At 43.6% G+C, this 21,312-nt stretch overlaps 1 protein-coding gene across 8 annotated transcripts in view; it reads right to left on the bottom strand.

Moving 5' to 3' along the window:
- LOC115146335 (palmitoyltransferase ZDHHC14-like) overlaps positions 1 to 21,312 on the bottom strand; it is an 89,321-nt gene that overhangs the window by 26,228 nt on the left and 41,781 nt on the right. The window lies entirely within an intron of this gene.

Below are 21,312 nucleotides of genomic sequence, written 5' to 3'. Positions count from 1 at the left end.
ATGCTATTGAAGAGTTGGCTAGTTCCAACACGTTGTATATGGGAGGAGGGTACTACAATCCTGCACAAAGCTGGCACTGTAGAGCAGAACAGGGTCTCTGTCCATACATGCCTCTACAAGAACCAAAGTGAAGTCAAAATGGAACGGTCACAATAAACTAGACCTATTTGTTAGTAGTGTATTGGTCATGTGAACAGTAGAGTGAAAAGCCTTTTAAAAATGTTGGTTCATTACTAAATGTATATCTGGCTCTGAATGCAGAAAGAGAATCAGCCAGAGAACTGTTCAGCACCTGTTGTCCTGACGTCACACGGTGACTGATCTGACCTGCTCAGAACAACATGCCCTTCACTCTGCACTCAGCTCACAATAAACGTCTCAGCTGGAGGAAACACAACTTGGCAAGTCAAACAGGTTATTTTCTCAACAGAATTAAATGCTTTAATAAAATCCCTCAGTCGTAAATGTAGTAAAACGGCTTGGCAGCAGAGAGGATGATCACAATAAGAGAAATGACTGTTTGGATGATTACGTAAAAAATATGATGTAGGGTTATCACCCATAAAATGATTATTTCATTCAAATGTAGAGAAATATGTTCATTCAATAGAGAGTTGCGTCAGTAATCCAAACCCCATGCATCTACACTATATGGTTCACCGTGGCGCTGCTCCGTGACAGAACGGCGCTTACTTTGAATGGCAACTGACAAGCTAACTTGTGACTGCAGGTTTCTGAGTGAAAACATGGGCTTTTACTATTAGGAAATCCGCAGAATTAAAAAAATGTATATATATTTATTTACACATTTCCATATCCACCCTCTGAGAAGACAATCTCTTTCTATTTTTCATTGTGTATTTTGAGTCTTTCCCTTTAAATCGCCATAGAAAACAGCCCCTCAACGTGGATTGATCGCCAATATAGCCAATGAAAGCCAAGGATCTGGAGATGAAAATGACAGATCAATCAAAAATCTATTTGATATCCACAACATGTGTAAAGCTTGTACTGTACCACATTCCAAAGTCAAATATGGAAGAAATACAACCAAGAGAGGCGTGGCCTAAACTAGCAATGGTCACAGCAAATTAACGTTGTCATTTCATCAACACAACCACTATATTAAGGTTATAATACTGTAGAGAACAATGTAATGATTCATTGTATGTGATATATATAATGAGATGGGGCAAAGAAAAATGTTTTGACATTCATTTCGTAGCACCCTCTTGAATTGCCCCGTTTTCTCTACATTCTAGAGTCGTGAGTGAACACCCTGTATGAACATAGGAAAAGCACAAAAGGTAAAACTGCCAAGCTCGTTTCTGGAGCCCACTCTCGTGTGGTAGAGTGTGTGGGAAAGAGTGTGTGTGGGTGGATCATTGCGTGCCTCTAAAACACAGTAGCCAAGCTGGAGTGGTGTGTGTGCACAACTCAACAGGAGCCCTCTTTTCAGCCCATGTTCAGAGTGATCAATGCTCTCCCTCCATCCTCTCCTCCTGCATACATAATGAGGGATAGAGTCAACCAGGAGGTAAGTGAATGAGTGGGAGGAGAATTAACAACTCTACATCCGTCAGAGCTTCCAACAGAGAGTAGAAAGGTCAGGTGATGTTGCTGAACTGAACTGCATGCTATTCAGACTGTATAATGTACTGGGCTCAATAGAGGGACCCCTCATCATCGTTTATTTTTATTGTGTTGACGTCTATGGAAACATGTCCATAAATGCCAATCAAGGACATCAAGACGCCTCTAAAATGAGTCACAGCATAATGACTGTATAAAAATCACATCTAGACTCACATACATTTAACAGCTCCCTAGCTCTCCATGATGTGCACTTCAAGCCCCTGTCTGTGATGAACAGTGAATGACATGTTCATGGACTGACGGGCATGGTGCCTAGACTACTGCTGCTTCTTACAAACACAAGTCACTCATTTCACTCAGCTAGACCACCAGCAGTGATGGGGGAAAAGTCTATACAGTTAAATATCGCAATATTATAGCGATATTTGACTCCAAGTACATATATATATATTTGCTACTGTAGATAGCGTTAGCTAGCGCGAGTCGGCTGTACCTGCGCCAAAATTCTATAGCTTCTTCTCCATCTTCTTTTGAAATAGTGAACCAATATGTTTTCAGCGTTTTTATTTCCCTGATCAAAACTCATTCTCTCAATCCTTGGGCAGTCTGCCTAAGCACTTTTTCACGTTGAAACGGCAACATTTTCTATCAGCTGCATGGCAAAATGTGTGCAATTGAAGGAAATTAGCTTTAAAACAGATGGCTGACCACAATTATTGCCACGCCCACCACCCAAGCCCCCTTTTGAGCCAGAAAAGAACCCTGGTTTGGAACTTCAAATTGCAATAAAAATCGCAGTATCGAATCTAAATACATATAGAATTGTGAGAATCACAATACATATCGTTTCGGCACGTAAGTGTCGCGATAATATCATATCATGAGGTCCCTGGCAATTCCCAAGCCTAACCACCAGCATCAACTGTAAAACACTGTCTGGCTACAACTGTATCAAGACGTACTGTAAGCTGAAAGATTAACAGACAAACGAGGAGGAATAACATTGAGTGTAGCCTAATCCTTTTATATTGTACTATTGACTGTGAAATAAACATTCACCTGCTTCTCTCGTCTAAAAGATCACATCTAAAAACACACAAACACACCCAGGCAAATACTGAAGGCTCTAAATAGATGGATCTCAATAGCTAGTGAGGTTAAAGGTCATGACCAGGGCCCATATCCACTAAGTGTCTCAGAGTAGGAGTGCTGATCTATGATCAGTTTTGTCTTTTACATAGGTCATAATAAATATGATTATGGACAGATCCTAGATCTAGAACCTGTATCCTCAGGCATCACATACAGCCAGATCTGCTGACAGCAGGTAGGCTAAACAAGTTGAACCACCTTTATAAAAGGAAAGAATCACAACTCATTTCTCTCAACTTCTGTGAAAACAAGCCTCTAAATCACCCAATGATATGCTCCTTCTCCACTCTCAGTCACAACTATGAGTTTATGTTCACACTTCAGACACCTCTAAGAGGAAAGCTTTTTCTGCTGACTGGTGGGTTTGTATAATGGTGTGATCCTAGCCAGAACATTCCATATTTCACAGAATGGATCTAGGCCTACCAGTAGTTTTTCTGTCTGAGACAGAGAGGATGGAGTTGGAACGAAGAGAGTAGTGATAAAGGGGTTGATTAGGGAGGGCAGTGGTACAGCTTAACCAGCACACAGAGGCAGAGCAGAGACTGAAGGCCAAAGCATCCAGCCAGCCCCATCTCGACGGGGTAGAAAGAACATGTCATTGCTATCGTGCAGGGATGGGGAGAGGATAGGGAGAGGAGAGGATGGGGAAAGGATGGGGAAAGGATAGGGAGAGGATAGGGAGAGGATAGGGAGAGGATGGGGAGAGGATAGGGAAAGGATAGGGAAAGGATGAGAACAGGGCATTAGCAGATGGACCTTCACTCACAGACAACAACAAAAAAACACTGACCGCAGATTTAATAAGACCATGACCTGAGACATTGGCTGAGCCAATACTCTTGAGAGAGACACTGGACTTAAAACTATGAACAAAGAGAAGGGTAGCCTGTACAGACGAGTGCTTACTTCTGATTTCTGAAAGTCAAGTCGACATCACAACCAAGTAATGGAATAATAATAGGTGATATTTGTGATCTCGATTTTCCCGCATTACTTTCACACCCCTGGGGAGCAAAATATGAATAACCAGCAAAACATTCCAGGCCCTATCTTATCTTGACAAGCCATCCTCCATCTTTCAGACTGTGTGTGTCAGCCACACACAGGTCACTGTTCTCTCTTCAGGGGGCTCCAGGACTCCATGGCAACTGTCTCGCCCCCATAAGACTGTCAGTCTTGATGAGTGTGTTAGTTTGGAGTTGTGTGCCCTTAGCAATACGGCATCGACTTAAATCCTCACAATAGAGACTACTTTAAAGGGGACTCTGCATGAATGCACCATTTATATCACTGCAGATATGGGAGAGGGGACAAGGAGAAGAAGCCCTGTAATTTATGACTATTGAGGAGCATCCATTCTCTGTACAGGACTTCCCAGGCAGATGCTGTTGGTTCCTGTACGTCTGCATGATGAGAGGTAATGAGGCCCATTAGTCCCACAGGGAGACTATGAGAGCACATCCAGAGACACTATCCCTGAGTAAGTACTCACTCTGCCTCTCAGATACAGGCGTACTGTACAGTGGTCTGTGAGTGTGTGTCCCCAGTACGCAGAGGCATACAGTAGACAGGGGCCGTCGATAACAGCAGAGGCCTACCCAGGCCACTAATTGCTCAACAACTTATGGCTTCCGCTCTCTCTTTGTCTGGTACCATTTGGTAAATTCAACTGGCTGCAATTACTATCCCAGCAGCAGCATCTCTATTCATGGGCCATGAGGCCCCCTCCAAAAGGCCTCATCGGAGCCCTTTTATCACCCATTGATCATAATCCTCAAGACAGGCCAACGAAAAAAATGAGAAAGACCAGAGACAGGAAACCATCTTCCAGAGGAAGCCTTTGCTGGCTGAACATTAAAATGCAGAAATAGGCAATCAAAAGAGAGAAAAATATGATGTAAGGTGGGTTTTATGAAAATGTGTGCGTGTTATGTTTTCTGGTTGCATAACATAACTCTTGTCCTGGATATCGAGACTTTGGCAGTTATTTAAACTGTTAGTTGAAGGAAACGTTCCTCTTCAGTGGGTAACAAAGAGCAGGTTTCCTAATGATAACACTGAGCATTTACTATGACATCACAAACACACTTCCTATTGCCGCAGGCACACACCCTTGCTACTTCCTCTCGTACCTCTGGGCCACAGAATGCCGTGTGTGCGTGTCAACCACTATAATAGCCAACCGCCATTGTAAAATTAAAAGGATAAGATGTGCTTTTTTCCCCCCACATGACGGGATTACAAGGTGAAAAGGAATACAATTAAACAAGATGAACTTTACTGAAGTGGAAATACAGTTCTGTAAAGTAGGCTTTGTTTCTGGACGGTTTTAAAACCATTACTCAGCCCTAAGATGACAGCGTGCCCTAAAGGGTTCAGAGAGCTTTCTGCTCCCGGCTGACTATGATGAAAACATCCCGAGATTCCATTCCACCCTGTTTTGCTTAGTTTTACCAATGAAAAAATTAGGGCTGTTTCAGTTCATTTCTGAAGAACTGGTTTCTATTTGTTCCCAGAGAAGAGCATCATGTTTAAGGATGTGACGAGGGGTAAGGGAAAGGGAGTGTCTCGCCCAAGAGACCATCAATCTAGACTTTAGCCAGAAGAACACCTCGCTTCTCTTCCAACAGAGGACATAACTTTTAGGCCTATATTCCTACTCCTTCCCTTTCTCAACATTATAGGCCTGCAGCCTAACTGATATCAAGTTACAGGATTGGAGAAAGTATATTGGTGGAGACCTATCCAAGTCTGTCAGATTAAATAAATCCTTAAACAGCGGTTAGGGAAATTATGTGAACCCTTTAGAATAACCTGGATTTCCACATAAATTGGTCATAATTGTATCGTCACCTAAGTCACAACAATAGACAAACAGTCTGCTTAAACTAATAACACACACAATTATAATTGTTCATGTCTTTATTGAACACATCGTGTAAACATTCACAGTGCAGGTTGGAATAAGTATGTAAACCCTTGGATTTAATAACATGTTGACCCTCCTTTGGCAGCAATAACCTCAACCAAACGTTTTCTGTGGTTGCGGATCAAACCTGCACAATGGTCAGGAGGAATTTTGGTCCATTCCTCTTTAAAAGACTGTTTCAGTTCCACAATATTCTTGGGATGTCTGGTGTGAACCACTCTCGAGGTCATGCCACAGCATCTCAAATCGGGTTGAGGACAGGACTGACTGGGCCACTCCAGAAGGTGGATTTTCTTCTGCCATTCTGTTGTTGATTTACTTCTGTCTTTTGGGTTGTTGTCCTGTTGCATAACCTAACTTCTGTTGAGGTTCAATTGGACATATAGTCTTACATTTGCCTGCAAAATGTCTTGATAAACTTGGGAATTCCTTTTTCTGTCCATGACAGCAAGCTGTCCGGGTCCTGAGGCAGCAAAACAGCACCAAACCATGATGCTCCCTCCACCATACATTACAGTTGGGTTGAGGTTTTGATGTTGGTGTGCTGTGCCTTTTTATCTCCACAAATAGTGTTGTGTGTTCCTTCCAAACAACACAACTTTAGTTTCATCTGTCCACAGAATATTTTGCCAGTATCGCTGTGGAACATCCAGGTGCTCTTTTGCGAACTTCAGACGTGCAGCAATGTTTTTTGGGACAGCAGTGGCTTCTTCCATGGTGTCCTCCTATGAACACCATTCTTGTTTAGTGTTTAACGTATTGTAGACCCTTCAACAGAGATGTTAGCATGTTCCAGAGATGTCTGTAAGTCTTTAGCTGACACTCTAGGATTCTTCTTAACCTCATTGAGCATTCTGCACTGTGCTCTTGCAGTCATCTTTGCAGGACGGCCACTCCTAGGGAGAGTCGCAACCATGCTGAAATTTCTCCATTTATAGACAATTTGTCTTACCGTGGACTGACTTTTAGAGATACTTTTGTAGCCCTTTCCAGCTTCATTCAAGGAAACAATTGTTAATCTTAGGTATTCTGAGATCTTTTGTTCGCGGCATGGTTCACATCAGGCAATGCTTCTTGTAAATAGCAAACTCAAATTTTGTGTTTTTATTTTAAATGGGGCAGGGTAGCTCTAACCAAAATCTCCAATCTAGTCTTATTGATTCAACTCCAGGTTAGTCGACTCCTGACTTGCTTTTGGAGAAGTCATTAGCCTTGGGGTTCACATACTTTTCCCAACCTATAAATAAATGAAATGTAAAACATTTTTTTTCTATTTTTTGTTTAATTTAAATTGGCCGATTAATCGGTATCGGCTTTTTTTGGTCTTCCAATAATCGGTATTGGCGTTGAAAAATAATTTGTTCAACCTCTACTCCCAAGGATCCCAAATTGCAGAGACCAATCTGTCTTGTAAGACGTGGAACTCATCTAAAAAAATGAATAATAATAATAATAATAATAATTGCGTATTCTCCTAACACTTCTGAAAATCACTCCACTCTCGGTAGCTATGATGCATTGGCTGCTATGGCAAACCATGCTGGATCACTTGAGAAAACTTGCTCCAACCAACACCCTATTGCAAGCTTGTTTGAATGGCCATATGGTAGCTAGTTTGCCAAGTTGTTGATGAAGTTGTATGGCACCAAAGTTATGAGACGGTTCTCAGATATCAGCATGTATCTGACTGACAGATTTCATTAAAACTCATTTGTGCATAAGCTAGAACTTCACTACAATAGCTAGCTAGCTAGCTAGCTAGAGGGAGTATTCTGTATGGCATGTGTGAACTGACAATGTTAGCATTCCTGCCTTTCATTTCATATGGATTGATTTGAGACTGGTTCAGCCAGCATGCAGACATTTCCGTGCACATTTTGAATTGAATAAATACCGATTCTACCATCACAAAACACCTTAGCTAGATGTAGAATTAGGCAGTGAAGACTTGCCCATGAAAAAATATATAAATATAAGCAAAAGGTTTATGGTTTTTGGTAAGATTAACTCTGACTGGAGGATGAAAGGGGGTTCTCAGTGGTCTATGTCACCTTGGTAACGGTTTCGAACGTTAAGAAAGCATATTGTTGCCCAACTTCTTTTTAGCTATCTCATGACTGTTTGCGAGTTAGACAGATCAGTGCAGTTGGCCGTCGCTTTCTGATGTGAGACAAATGGTGGAATTGTGGATGTTTAATTAAAGACCACATGAACACTGGAAGAATAGACCTGTAGGTCCATTGAAATTGTGCATGGGATTTCATTACATCCCAGAGATGCTTTGTGAAACCAGAACAGAACATTACTTCCTATCTAAACAGTCAAACTTCTCCTTCCAAGGACATCATGAACATACTGTTTGATGTTAGCACATATAGAGATGAACAGACAACGTATGAAGACATCAAGTGTGAAGCCACACGATGCACAGAACACATGGTAACCCCTGGCAACGGAACCTTGGAGAATTCTGACAGTGAATTAAGAAGAAATCCTGGTTGAATTCTGAATCCACCATGGGGGAAGTCAGTCGGTGGATATTGTGACACACTGCTATATCCTACCCCTGCACTGACGCTGAGAGAAAAGAGACTGCTGTGGATGACAGAGAGCTCCTACCACACACACACACACACTTATCAGCACCTCTCACTCTCTCCATCTCTCTTCCCTGTTCTCCCAGAGCATCTCTCCCCTCACTCTCTCCCTGTCAGTTAATAACCACCTCCGAGTGCTTTAGAGAGGAGCTACAATGGATTAATGGAGGGTGGCTGTAAAGAACTCCACAAGCCCACTTACACAGATCAGATCAAGTGGAGGCCTTTAGAACCAACAGGCCACTGTTCAGGTTCAAACAATGGGGCCAATGTAGCAATTAGTGTTGGGGGGGAAAGAGTTACATACAGTGCTATTATTTTGGATGATATAATATCAATACTTTGACTCCAAGTATCGGTAGCGTAACTTGTTCTCCAACTTTTTAAATAGTGAGCCAACATGTTTTCAGCCATTTTATTTCCATGACTGATCAAAACTCATTATCATGCTCTCTCTTGTCCCTCTACAGCAGACATATAGTGAGCAATGTTTAGAACATAAAATCGCAATAAAATCCCAGTATTGAATAGCAATATCTACCTATATCTATATATAAAATCGTGAGATACGCAATACATATCGGCACATAAATTTCGTGGTACCTGCCAATTCCCAGCATCAATGTGACAGTAGTGTAGCAGAACACAGTAACGTAGGCTGTGTTTTAAAGCCTTACTGATCAGATGTTTTAAGTGAGATTACCACTCATTTGGTAAGGATTTGAGGTCGTCTCTGTTGAGAAAGTTTGTATCGAGTCCGTGTGTGTGGCAAGCAGTTCCTCACTCTGGTTCAGCGAGACCGGTTCCACGTCCTCACTCTGGTTCAGCGACACCGGTTCCACGTCCTCACTCTGGTTCAGCGACACCGGTTCCACGTCCTCACTCTGGTTCAGCGACACCGGTTCCACGTCCTCACTCTGGTTCAGCGACACCGGTTCCACGTCCTCACTCTGGTTCAGCGACACCGGTTCCACGTCCTCACTCTGGTTCAGCGACACCGGTTCCACGTCCTCACTCTGGTTCAGCGACACCGGTTCCACGTCCTCACTCTGGTTCAGCGACACCGGTTCCACGTCCTCACTCTGGTTCAGCGACACCGGTTCCACGTCCTCACTCTGGTTCAGCGACACCGGTTCCACGTCCTCACTCTGGTTCAGCGACACCGGTTCCACGTCCTCACTCTGGTTCAGCGACACCGGTTCCACGTCCTCACTCTGGTTCAGCGACACCGGTTCCACGTCCTCACTCTGGTTCAGCGACACCGGTTCCACGTCCTCACTCTAACCGAGGCAGTCACTCAACCCTCTCCTCCTCTACCAGAGCAGCTATAGGTCAGTCAGACTCTAGAACCGTATCTAGCCACAAAATACTAACTCAAAATGTTGCCAATATTATGCAGGAGCAAAGAGACAAGGTTCATTATTGTGAGTTTTATCTTGATAGAAAACTGTGTCAGTCAATCTACTTTGTGATGTTCTGTATAAGACAGTGATGCATGCCCAGTCACACCATGTGACTGAGGAGGAAACAGTTTGGAGCACATCCTCTGAGGGCTAAAGACATTTCTGACAGGCAGACAAGAGTACTGTGGTGAGACTATAACCCCGGTTCCACTGCTGTGCCTCTCCTCTGCTCCGCCTGTAACAGGATGGTCTGTCTGCTAGTGTGGGCAGGAGGAGAATAGAGGGATAGAAGGGTGGGAGGATGGAGAACGATGGAGAGGAGAGCTGTGAACTATAAGTAGACCCCTCCTGATTGAATGCATTTGTCGACAACACACAGCATGCACTCACACGTACAAACACACAAACATGGATTGTTTGATTTCTCAGCAGCATTGACGGAAACGCTCAAAATAATCATATAGGGTCCAGTTGCAGCCAATAAAAACCTTAAATGTCAGTGGATCCTCATTATATTCCTCTCCATCATACACACACTGGGATATGAGCAGGAGTTTAGCATGGCCACTGGCTTTAGAAACATCCTCTGACATTTACTGGCTAGCCTATCGCTAGGTCTCTGGCACGCACAGCAGAAGAGACATATCCTGCCTGGTTCCGGTAATGAAACCGGTTCCTGGAGGATGCCAGTCTCAGTCTCTGCAGCAATGCCACGTCTGACCAGGGCATGCACTGCTAAATATGGCAGACAGACAGACAGACATGATGCATGGAAAGACGAGCTGTAGTAACAACAGTGGTGATCGATATACTATTCCTCAGTTCTCAGACTCAGAGCAGGAACAGGTGCTCATTGACTTACACAGCAGGTTTTATCCACTGAGCCCTTTCCCCAAGAGAAAGTTGAGGACAGGGCCGAGCAGGACTGAAAACACAACACTTCCTATAATTGGACACAAACACTGCATCCCAGACATAGGGAAACATTGAAGAGGCACCTTGTCCTGTCCCATTCAATATGTAGTTTCACAACAGATCAATTCCAGAGGTGAACTTGAGCCCTGTACCACTTTGAATAGAAGACAACAGCATTACTTATTAATGAGGGTGCTGGGAATAAAGGAACCAGCAGTTCAGTTGCGGTCAAACATTACTTCACCATGTGAAGAGCTCACAGCACACGCTCTGATAACATAAGCTGAACAATGTAAGACAAGCACTTGATCACTTGGCTACATCGCTGATGCCTGCTGGACTGTCCATTAATCACAGTACTCCATTCTGTTTGTTTATGTTTTATCTGTCGGCCCCAGCCGCAAACTCAGGCTCTGTGTGTAGTTAATCCAACCCTCTCTGCCTAGTCATCACCATTTTACCTGCTGTTGTTGTGCTAGCTGATTAGCTGTTGTTGTCTCACCTGTTGTTTTAGCAAGCTCTCCCAATCAAGACCTGCGATTACTTTATGCCTCGCTGTATGTCTCTCTCAAATATCAATATGACTTGTATACTGTTGTTCAGGTTAGTTATCATTGTTTTAGTTTACAATGGAGTCCCTAGTTTCACTCTTCATACCTCTGATAACTCCTTTGTACCACCTCTCACCCATTACAACCAGCATGTCCAGAGATACAACCTCTCTTATCATCACCCAGTGCCTGGGCTTACCTCCGCTGTACCCGCACCCCACCATACCCCTGTCTGCACATTATGCCCTGAATATATTCTACCATGCCCAGAAATCTGCTCCTTTTATTCTTTGTCCCCAACGCTCTAGGCGACCAGTTGAGTGCCTTTAGCCGCACCCTCATTCTACTCCTCCTTTGTTCCGCGGGTGATGTGGAGGTAAACCCAGGCCCTGCATGTCCCCAGGCACCCTCATTTGTTGACTTCTGTGATCGAAAAAGCCTTGGTTTCATGCATGTCAACATCAGAAGCCTCCTCCCTAAGTTTGTTTTACTCACTGCTTTAGCACACTCTGCCAACCCTGATGTCCTTGCCGTGTCTGAATCCTGGCTTTGGAAGGCCACCAAAAATTCTGAGATTCCCATACCCAACTATAACATTTTCCGTCAAGATAGAACTAACAAAGGGGGCGGAGTTGCAGTCTACTGCAGAGATAGCCTGCAAAGTAATGTTATACTTTCCAGGTCCATACCCAAACAGTTCGAACTACTAATTTTAAAAATGACTCTCTCCAGAAATAAGTCTCTCACTGTTGCCGCCTGCTACCGACCCCCCTCAGCTCCCAGCTGTGCCCTGGACACCATTTGTGAATTGATCGCCCCCCATCTAGCTTCAGAGTTTGTTCTGTTAGGTGACCTAAACTGGGATGTGCTTAACACCCCGGCAGTCCTACAATCTACCGTAATTTCCGGACTATAAGCCGCTACTTTATTCCCACACTTTGAACCTCGCAGTTTTTACAATGACGCGGCTAATTTATGGATTTTTCCCGCTTTCACAAGATTCAGCCGCCAAAAAACTGAGCACCGTCACATAATGTGACGTAAATCGAGCGCGCTCAAACTTCCCATCATTCTGATTACGGTAGTAATTTTGTCACCCTCATCATGGCAAAGACACGGAGAAATGCATATGATGCAGCTTTCAAGTTGAAGGCGATCGCTCTGGCTGTTGGAAAAGGAAATAGAGCTGCTGCATGGGAGCTTGGCCTTAATGAGTCGATTATAAGACTTTGTAAACAGCAGCGTGAGGAACTGACTCAGTGCAAAAAGACAACAAACCTTTCAGAGGGAAGAAAAGCAGATGGCCCAAAGTATTTGCAGCCACTCGACATCAGTGTAAATCATGCATTTAAGGTGGCGCTCCGTGTTCAGTGGGAGGCTTGGATGACAAGTGGGGAGAAATCCTTCACTAAAACGGGCCGCATGCGAAGAGCAACTTATGGTCAAGTCTGCCAGTGGGTCCTGACAGTGTGGAGCATTGTCAAAAAATCCACTATCATCAACGGGTTTCGAAAGGCTGGACTGCTGCGTGTTGAAGGGGCAGCATGAGCTCAGCGGGGTATTTGCCTCCGGATGAAAGTGACGAGAGCGACAATGAAAACGATCCAACATCGGATGAAGCAATTCTGAGGCTATTCAACTCCGACACCGAAGGAGATGACTTCAGTGGTTTCAGTGCACAGGAGGAGGAAGATAGTGACCAATGACTTTACTGGTAGGCTACTGTTTAATTTTCGTTACAAGCCGTGTTTCGTTAAAGCCTATTTATTTTTGTTACAAGCCGTGTTTCGTTTAAAGGCTGTGTAAAGTTAATTTGTTTCAATGTACCGGTAGGCACCTGCGGCTTATAGACATGTGCGGCTTATTTATGTACAAAATACATATTTTTTAATAATTCAGTGGGTGCGGTTTCTATTCGGGTGCGCTTAATAGTCCAGCATTACGGTAAGCTAGATGCCCTCAATCTCTCACAAATCATCAAGGAACCCACCAGGTACAACCCTAAATCTGTAAACAAGGGCACCCTCATAGACGTTATCCTGACCAACTGGCCCTCCAAATACACCTCCGCTGTCTTCAATCAGGATCTCAGCGATCACTGCCTCATTGCCTGTATCCGCTACGGGTCAAGCAGTCAAATGACCACCCCTCATCACTGTCAAACGCTCGCTAAAACACTTCTGTGAGCAGGCCTTTCTAATTGACGTGGCCTGGGTATCCTGTAAGGATATTGACCTCATCCCGTCAGTTGAGGATGCCTGGTCATTCTTTAAAACTAACTTCCTCACCATCTTAGATAAGCATGCTCCGTTCAAAAAAATGCAGAACTATAGCCCTTGGTTCACTCCAGACCTGACTGCCCTCGACCAGCACAAAAACATTCTGTGGCGGACTGCAATAGCATCGAATAGTCCCCGCGATATGCAACTGTTCAGGGAAGTCAGGAACCAATACACGCAGTCAGTCAGGAAAGCAAAAGCCAGCTGTTTCAAGGAGAAATTTGCATCCCGTAGCTCTAACTCCAAAAAGTTCTGGGACACTGTAAAGTCCATGGAGAACAAGAGCACCTCCTCCCAGCTGCCCACTGCACTGAGGCTAGGTAACACGGTCACCACTGATAAAAATCCAATATAATCGGAAACTTCAACAAGCATTTCTGAACGGCTGGCCATGCCTTCCACCTGGCTACTCCAACCTCGGCCAACAGCTCCAACAGCCCCCCCGCCCCAGCTACTCGCCCAAGCCTCCCCAGCTTCTCCTTTACCCAAATCCAGATTGCAGATGTTCTGAAAGATCTGCAAAACCTGGACCCGTACAAATCAGCTGGTCTTGACAATCTGGGCCCTCTATTTCTGAAACTATCCGCCGCCACCCCTATTACCAGCCTGTTCAACCTCTCATATCATCTGAGATCCCCAAGGATTGGAAAGCTGCCGCAGTCATCCCCCTCTTCAAAGGGGGAGACACCCTGGACCCAAACTATTACAGACCTATATCCATCCTGCCCTGCCTATCTAAGGTCTTCGAAAGCCTAGTCAACAAACAGATCAGATGTGCAATCTGATTTCCGAGCCGGTCACGGGTGCACCTCAGCCACGCTCAAGGTACTGAACGATATCATAACAGCCATCGATAAAAGACAGTACTGTGCAGCCGTCTTCATCGACCTGGCCAAGGCTTTCGACTCTGCCAATCCCCATATTCTTATCGGCAGACTCAGTAGCCTCGGTTCTTCTAATGACTGCCTTGCCTGGTTCACCAACTACTTTGCAGACAGATTTCAGTGTGTCAAATCGGAGGGCATGTTGTCCGGTCCTGTGGCAGTCTCTATGGGGGTGCCACAGGGTTAAATTCTCGGGCCGACTCTTTTCTCTATATATATCAATGATGTTGCTCTTGCTGCGGGCGATTCCCTGATCCACCTGATGCAGACGACACCGTTCTGTATACTACTGGCCCTTCCCTGGACACTGTGCTATCTAACCTCCAAACAAGCTTCAATGCCATACAACACTCCTTCCGTGGCCTCCAACTGCTCTTAAACGCTAGTAAAAACCAAATGCATGCTTTTCAACCGTTCACTGCCTGCACCCGCACGCCCGACTAGCATCACCACCCTGGATGATTCCAACCTAGAATATGTGGACATCTATAAGTACCTAGGTGTCTGGCTAGACTGTAAACTCTCCTTTCAGACTCATATCCAATCTAAATCCCATCAAATCTAGTCGGCTTTCTATTCCGCAACAAAGCCTCCTTCACTCACGACGCCAAATTTACCATCCTACCGATCCTCGACTTCGGCGATGTCATCTACAAAATAGCTTCCAATACTCTACACAGCAAACTGGATGCAGTTATCACAGTGCCATCCGTTTTGTTACTAAAACACCTTATACCACCCACCACTGCGACCTGTATGCTCTAGTCGGCTGGTCCTCGCTACATATTCGTCGCAAGACCCACTGGCTCCAGGTCATCTACAAGTCCATGCTAGGTAAAGCTCTGCCTTACCTCAGTTCACTGGTCACGATGGCAACACCCACCCATAGCACGCGCTCCAGCAGGTGTATCTCACTGACCATCCCTAAAACCAACACCTAAGTTGGCCGCCTTTCCTTCCAGTTCTATGCTGCCTGTGACTGTAACGAATTGCAAAAATCGCTGAAGTTGGAAACTTTTATCTCCCTCACCAACTTCAAACATCTGCTATCTGAGCAGCTAACCGATCGCTGCAGCTGTACATAGTCTATCGGTAAATAGCCCACCCAATTTTACCTACCTCATCCCCATACTGTTTATATTTATTTGCTTTTCTGCTCTTTTGCACACCAGAGGCCATCTGATCATTTATCACTCCAGTGTTAATCTGCTAAATTGTCATTATTTGCCTACCTCCTCATGCATTTTGCACACAATGTATATAGACTCTTTTTTTCTACTGTGTTATTGACTTGTTTATTGTTTACTCCATGTGTAACTGTGTTGTCTGTTCACACTGCTATGCTTTATCTTGGCCAGGTCGCAGTTGTAAATGAGAACTTGTTCTTAACTAGCCTACCTGGTTAAATAAAGGTGAAAAATATATATATAAAAAAAAAACTTGGGCCGGAGACTAACTGGAGATTGTGCACACCATGACGCCAATCATCAGTAGCAGTCAGTATCATTTTGAGGACCACACAGGTACACTAAGATAGTAGTACCCAACCTGGGGTATTGTACTCCAAGTGGTACTTGGGCTATTTCGACAGGGTACTTGGGAAGACTGGTAAAATGCACACGAGGAAGTACTTTGTGGGGTACAGAAACCAAAAGATTAGGAATCGTAAGGTTCGATGTCCATTCTAAAAACCTGATTCTATGGTTTTAAAGGTCCACACAGTCAATCCAGGTCATATAGGGTCACTACAGTATACTGATACTGCTGTAGTATCATTATACACTGAACAAAAATATAAACACAACATGTAAAGTGTTGGTCCCATGTTTCATGAGCTGAAACAAAAGATCCCAGAAATGTTCCATAATCACAAAAAGCTTATTTCTCTCAAATGTTGTGCACAAATCTCTTCACATTCCTGTTAGTCAGCATTTCTCCTTTGCCAAGATAGACCATCCACCTGACAGGTGTGGCATATCAAGAAGCTGATTAAACAGCATGGTCATTACACAGGTGCACCGTGTGTTGGGGACAATAAAAGGCCACAAAAATGTACAGTTTTGTCACAACATGCCATTGATGTCTCAAGATGAGGGAGTGTGCAATTGGCATGCTGACTTCAGAAATGTCTGCAGTCAGCGCTATTCACAGAGAATTCAATGTTAATTTTTTAACCAAAGCCTGCCTCCGTCGCTTTAGAGAATTTAGAGAAGCCACATCTGGCTTCTTATCCTGCGGGATCATGAAAGACCAGCCACCCAGACAGCTGATGAAACTGTGGGTTTGCGCAACCAAACATCATCTAGGAAGCTCGTATGTGTGTTCATCGACCTCACCAGGGTCTTGACCTGACTGCAGTTCGGTGTCGTAACCAAATGCAGTGGGAAAATGTTCACCTTCGATGGCCACTGGCATGCGGGAGAAGTAAGCTCTTCACGGATGAATCCCAGTTTCAGCTGAACCGGGCATTAAGCAGTTGTGTGGGCGAGTGGTTTGCTGATGGCAACAATGTGAACAGAGTGCCCCATGGTGGAGTTGGGGTTATGGTATGGGCAGGCAATAGCTACGGACAATGAACACAATTGCATTTTATTGATGGCAATTTGAATGCACAGAGATACCGTGACGAGATCCTGAGGCCCATTGTCGTGCCATGCCTCCACCACCTCATGTTTCAGCATGATAATGCACTGCCCCATGTCGTAAGGATCTGTACACAATTTCTGGAAGCTGAACATGTCCCAGTTCTTCCATGGCCTGCATACTCACCAGGCAGGTCACCCATTGAGAATGTGTGGGATGCTCTGGGTCGACGTGTATGATAGCGTGTTCCAGTTCCCACCAATGTCCAGCAATTTCGCACAGCCATTGAAGAGTGGAACAACATTCCACAGGCCACAATCAACAGCCTGATCAACTCTATGCGAAGGAGATGTGCCATGCTGCATGAGGTGGTTACACCACTGGTTTTCTGATCCAAGCCCCTACCTTGTTTTTGTTTTTTTAAGGTGACCAAGAGATGCATATTTTTCTGTGACTAACAGATGCATATCTGTCATGGGCAATCCATAGATTAGAGCTAAAGAATTTATTTAAATCGACTGATTTCCATATATGAACTGTAACTCAGTAAAATGTTTGAATGTTGCATTTATAGTTTTGTTTAGTGTATTTATCATGCTTGTTTCCTCGTTTCTTTATATTGCTATTGAGGACTGATTCTTAACTTACTGGCATGGTTAAATAAATTAAATACATGGATGTTTATATTAGAGGTCGACCGATTATGATTTTTAACGCCGATACCAATTGGGGGACCCAAAAAAAAGATGATACCGATTAAAATCAGACAATTTATATATATATATATTTGTAATAATAACAATTACAACAATACTGAATGAACAATGAACACTTATTTTAACTTAATATAATACATCAATAAAATCTATTTATTCTCAAATAAATTAAGAAAATGTTCAATTTGGTTTAAATAAATCAAAAACAGTGTTGGAGAAGAAAGTAAAAGTGCAATATGTTCCATGTAAGAAAGCTAAAGTTTAAGTTCCTTGCTCAGAACATGAGAACATATGAAAGCTGGTGGTTCCTTTTAACATGAGTCTTCAATATTCCCAGGTAAGAAGTGTTAAGTTGTAGTTATTATTGGACTATTTCTCTCTATACCATTTGGATTTCATATACCTTTCACAATTGGATGTTCTAATAGGTACTTTAGTATTGCCAGCCTAATCTCAGGAGTTGATAGGCTTGAAGTCATAAACAGCGCAATGCTTGAAGCACAGCGAAGAGCTGCTGGCAAAACGCACTAAAGTGCTGTTTGAATGAATGATTACGAGCCTGCTGCTGCCTACCACCGCTCAGTCAGACTGCTCTTTCAAATCATAGACTTCAATCTAATATAATAACACACAGACATACGAGCCTTCGATCATTAATATGGACAAATCCAGAAACTATCATTTCGAAAACAAAATGTTTATTCTTTCAGTGAAATTCAGAACCGTCCTACATTTTATCTAACAAGTGGCATCTATAAGCCTAAATATTGCTGTTACATTGCACAACCTCCAATGTAATGTCTTAATGAACGCAAGAGAAGTGACACAATTTGCCTAGTTAATATTGCCTGCTAACATGGATTGCTTTGAACTAAATATGCAGGTTTAAAAATATATACTTCTGTGTATTGATTTTAAGAAAGGCATTGATGTTTATGGTTAGGTACATTCGTGCAACGATTGTGCTTTTTTCGCAAATGAGCTTTTGTTAAATCATCCCCCGTTTGGTGAAGTTGGCTGTCTTTGTTAGGAAGAAATGGTCTTCACACAGTTCGCAATGAGCCAGGTGGCCCAAACTGCTGCATATACCCGGACTCTGTTGCACAGAGCGCAAGTGACACAATTTCCCTAGTTAAAAGAAATTCATTTTAGCAGGAAATATTAACTAAATATGCAGGTTTAAAAATATATTAGATTTATATAGATTTTAAGAAAGGAGTTGATGTTTATGGTTAGGTACACATTGGTGCAACAACAGTGCTTTTTTTCACGAATGCGCTTGTTAAATCACCCGTTTGGCGAAGTAGGCTGTGATTCAATGATAAATTAACAGGCACCTCATCGATTAAATGCAACACAAGACAAGCTAGATAATCACTAGTTAACTACATTACTAGTTTATGTTAAGATAAGATAAGTTTAATGCTAGCTAGCACCTTGCCTTGGCTCCTTGTTGCACTCGCATAACAGGTACTCAGCCTGCCACGCAGTCTCCTCGTGGAGTGCAATGTAATCGGCCATAATCGTGTCCAAAAATGACGATTACTGATTGTTAACCCATGAAGGGTTTTCATCTTTTATTCTATTTCACCTTTTTAATTTTGCTTTCACCCCCTGGCTCAAATTCAATAGCCCAGTGGATACACACTTTGTGTGAGAATGAGTGAGAGACTGCAGACAGCCTGTCTCCCAGCATTGCTGTACCCCCGTGGAGGGTGTGTATGGTTCTTGACAGAGCAGAGTGTAATGTGTGATAGATCGCACTTCAGGGACCTGATAATCACATCACCCTCTATCGCCTATCAGCTGGCCACCACAGGACACCCTTCACACGGACACAGGGAGCCCTCACACTCCCCTCCTGTCCCTCCACTCTCTCCCTCTTTCCAAGCCCCCACTATCTGTCCTTCTTTCTTTCTTTCTTTGTCGTGTTTTTGTCTGCAAATTGCGACTGACCACAGAGCTGTAGCATAAACAAAGTGGAACACAGCATGCAGAAACTATAAGCTAAATTCCTTCCTCCTCTCACACCATGAAGGGTGCTTGCTTTGTGGGCTTTGTGGTGGCATCACTTCCTTTAGGTGGTTGTACAATTTAACTGCTCTTTTCTGGATTGTTGATAACTAGTGGGCATGGTCCTAATTCTGCTCTGTATGCATTGTTTGAGATTTTGCGTTGTACGCCAAGTATATTTCTGCATGCAGAGTCTCAATTGGATGTTTATTCCATTTTGTGAATTCTTGGTTAGTGAGTGGACCCCAGAACTCTGGGTTCTGACTGAATTATATTTAGCCAGATCCTAATTGTGATGTTGAGTTTTATGTTCCCTTTTGATGGCATAGAAGGCCCTTCTTGCCTCGTCTCAGATGATTCACAGCCTTGTGGAAGTTACCTGTGTTTTTCCACCGTGCTTCTACATCTGCATTGCTTACTGTTTAGTGTTTTAGGCTGGGATTCTGTATATAACTTTGTAACATCTGCTGATGTAAAAAGGGCTTTATAAATACATTTGATTGATTGATGTTAGGCCAAGGTACGTATAGTTTTCGTGTGCTCTAGGACAATGGTGTTAGATGGAATTTGTAATTCTGGTCCTGGTGACTGGACCTTTTTTGGACCTTTATTTTTGTCTTACTGAGATTCACTGTCAAGGCCAGGTCTGACAGAATCTGTGCAGAAGATCTACGTGCTAAGCACCAGATCTTCTGCAAACAGTAGACATTTGATTTCTGAGTCCAGTAGGGTGAGGGCGGGTGCTGCACACTGTTCTAGTGCCCTGGCCAATTCATTGATACATGTGACCCACAACCTGGACTCGCTCCTATGTAGCAAAATTTGAAACGCTTTTTATTTTATTTTTTACATTGGACAAAAGTAGAGACTCCGAGTGGAAAGTGGCATATCATACACTACACTTGAGGAACAATGGGAAAGTAATTTAGCTTTGAAAGTTGGATCAACTTGTAACCCCACGTTTGAGAAAATGGCCCTTGAATGTTTTGGTACGCCTACTGGCGAGCTTCTCTTTGTCTACACCAATTCAGTATCGTTCACACCCTCTTAAGTCTTAGCCCCACCCATCTCTTTAAGGATTCACGTGAGGCCATGTGCTAAACAGAGAAAGTAGTGCTGTAAAGAACCAAAGACTTCAAGACTAAAAGTGATAAATGTAGTAGCCTAAAATAAGGAAAAACTCTAAATAAAAAATCTAGTCCGTGGCCTATATCCTAATCTGACTTTGGTGAAAGTCATGTTCTTCACATTACCCTCTCTGGTAAAGACAGTGTATTTTGTCACATGCACAGGATACAAAAATATGTAAACCCCATAACTCCACCACCATGGGGCACTGTTCACAACATTGACATCAGCAATCCACTCGCCCACGTCTGCCATATGCCCGGTACAGTTGAAACCGGGATTCATCCGTGAAGAGCACACTTCTGCCGCATGCCAGTGGCCATCGAAGGTGAACATTTTCCCACTGAAGTTGGTCAGGACACCAAACTGCTGTCAGGTCAAGACCCTGGTGAGGATGATGAACACGCAGATGAGCTTCCCATGATCTTTGGTCGTGCAAACCCAGTTTCATCAGCTGTCCAGGTGGCTGGTCTTTCATGATCCAACAGGTGAAGAAGCCGGATGTGGAGGTCCGCCCACACAAAGCCATACACATGGTCTGCGGTTGTGAGGCCGGTTGGACG

The sequence above is a fragment of the Oncorhynchus nerka genome, linkage group LG18 (assembly GCF_034236695.1).
Source record: "Oncorhynchus nerka isolate Pitt River linkage group LG18, Oner_Uvic_2.0, whole genome shotgun sequence".
NCBI lineage: Eukaryota > Metazoa > Chordata > Actinopteri > Salmoniformes > Salmonidae > Oncorhynchus > Oncorhynchus nerka.
This window is presented reverse-complemented; position numbering and strand designations above follow the sequence as displayed.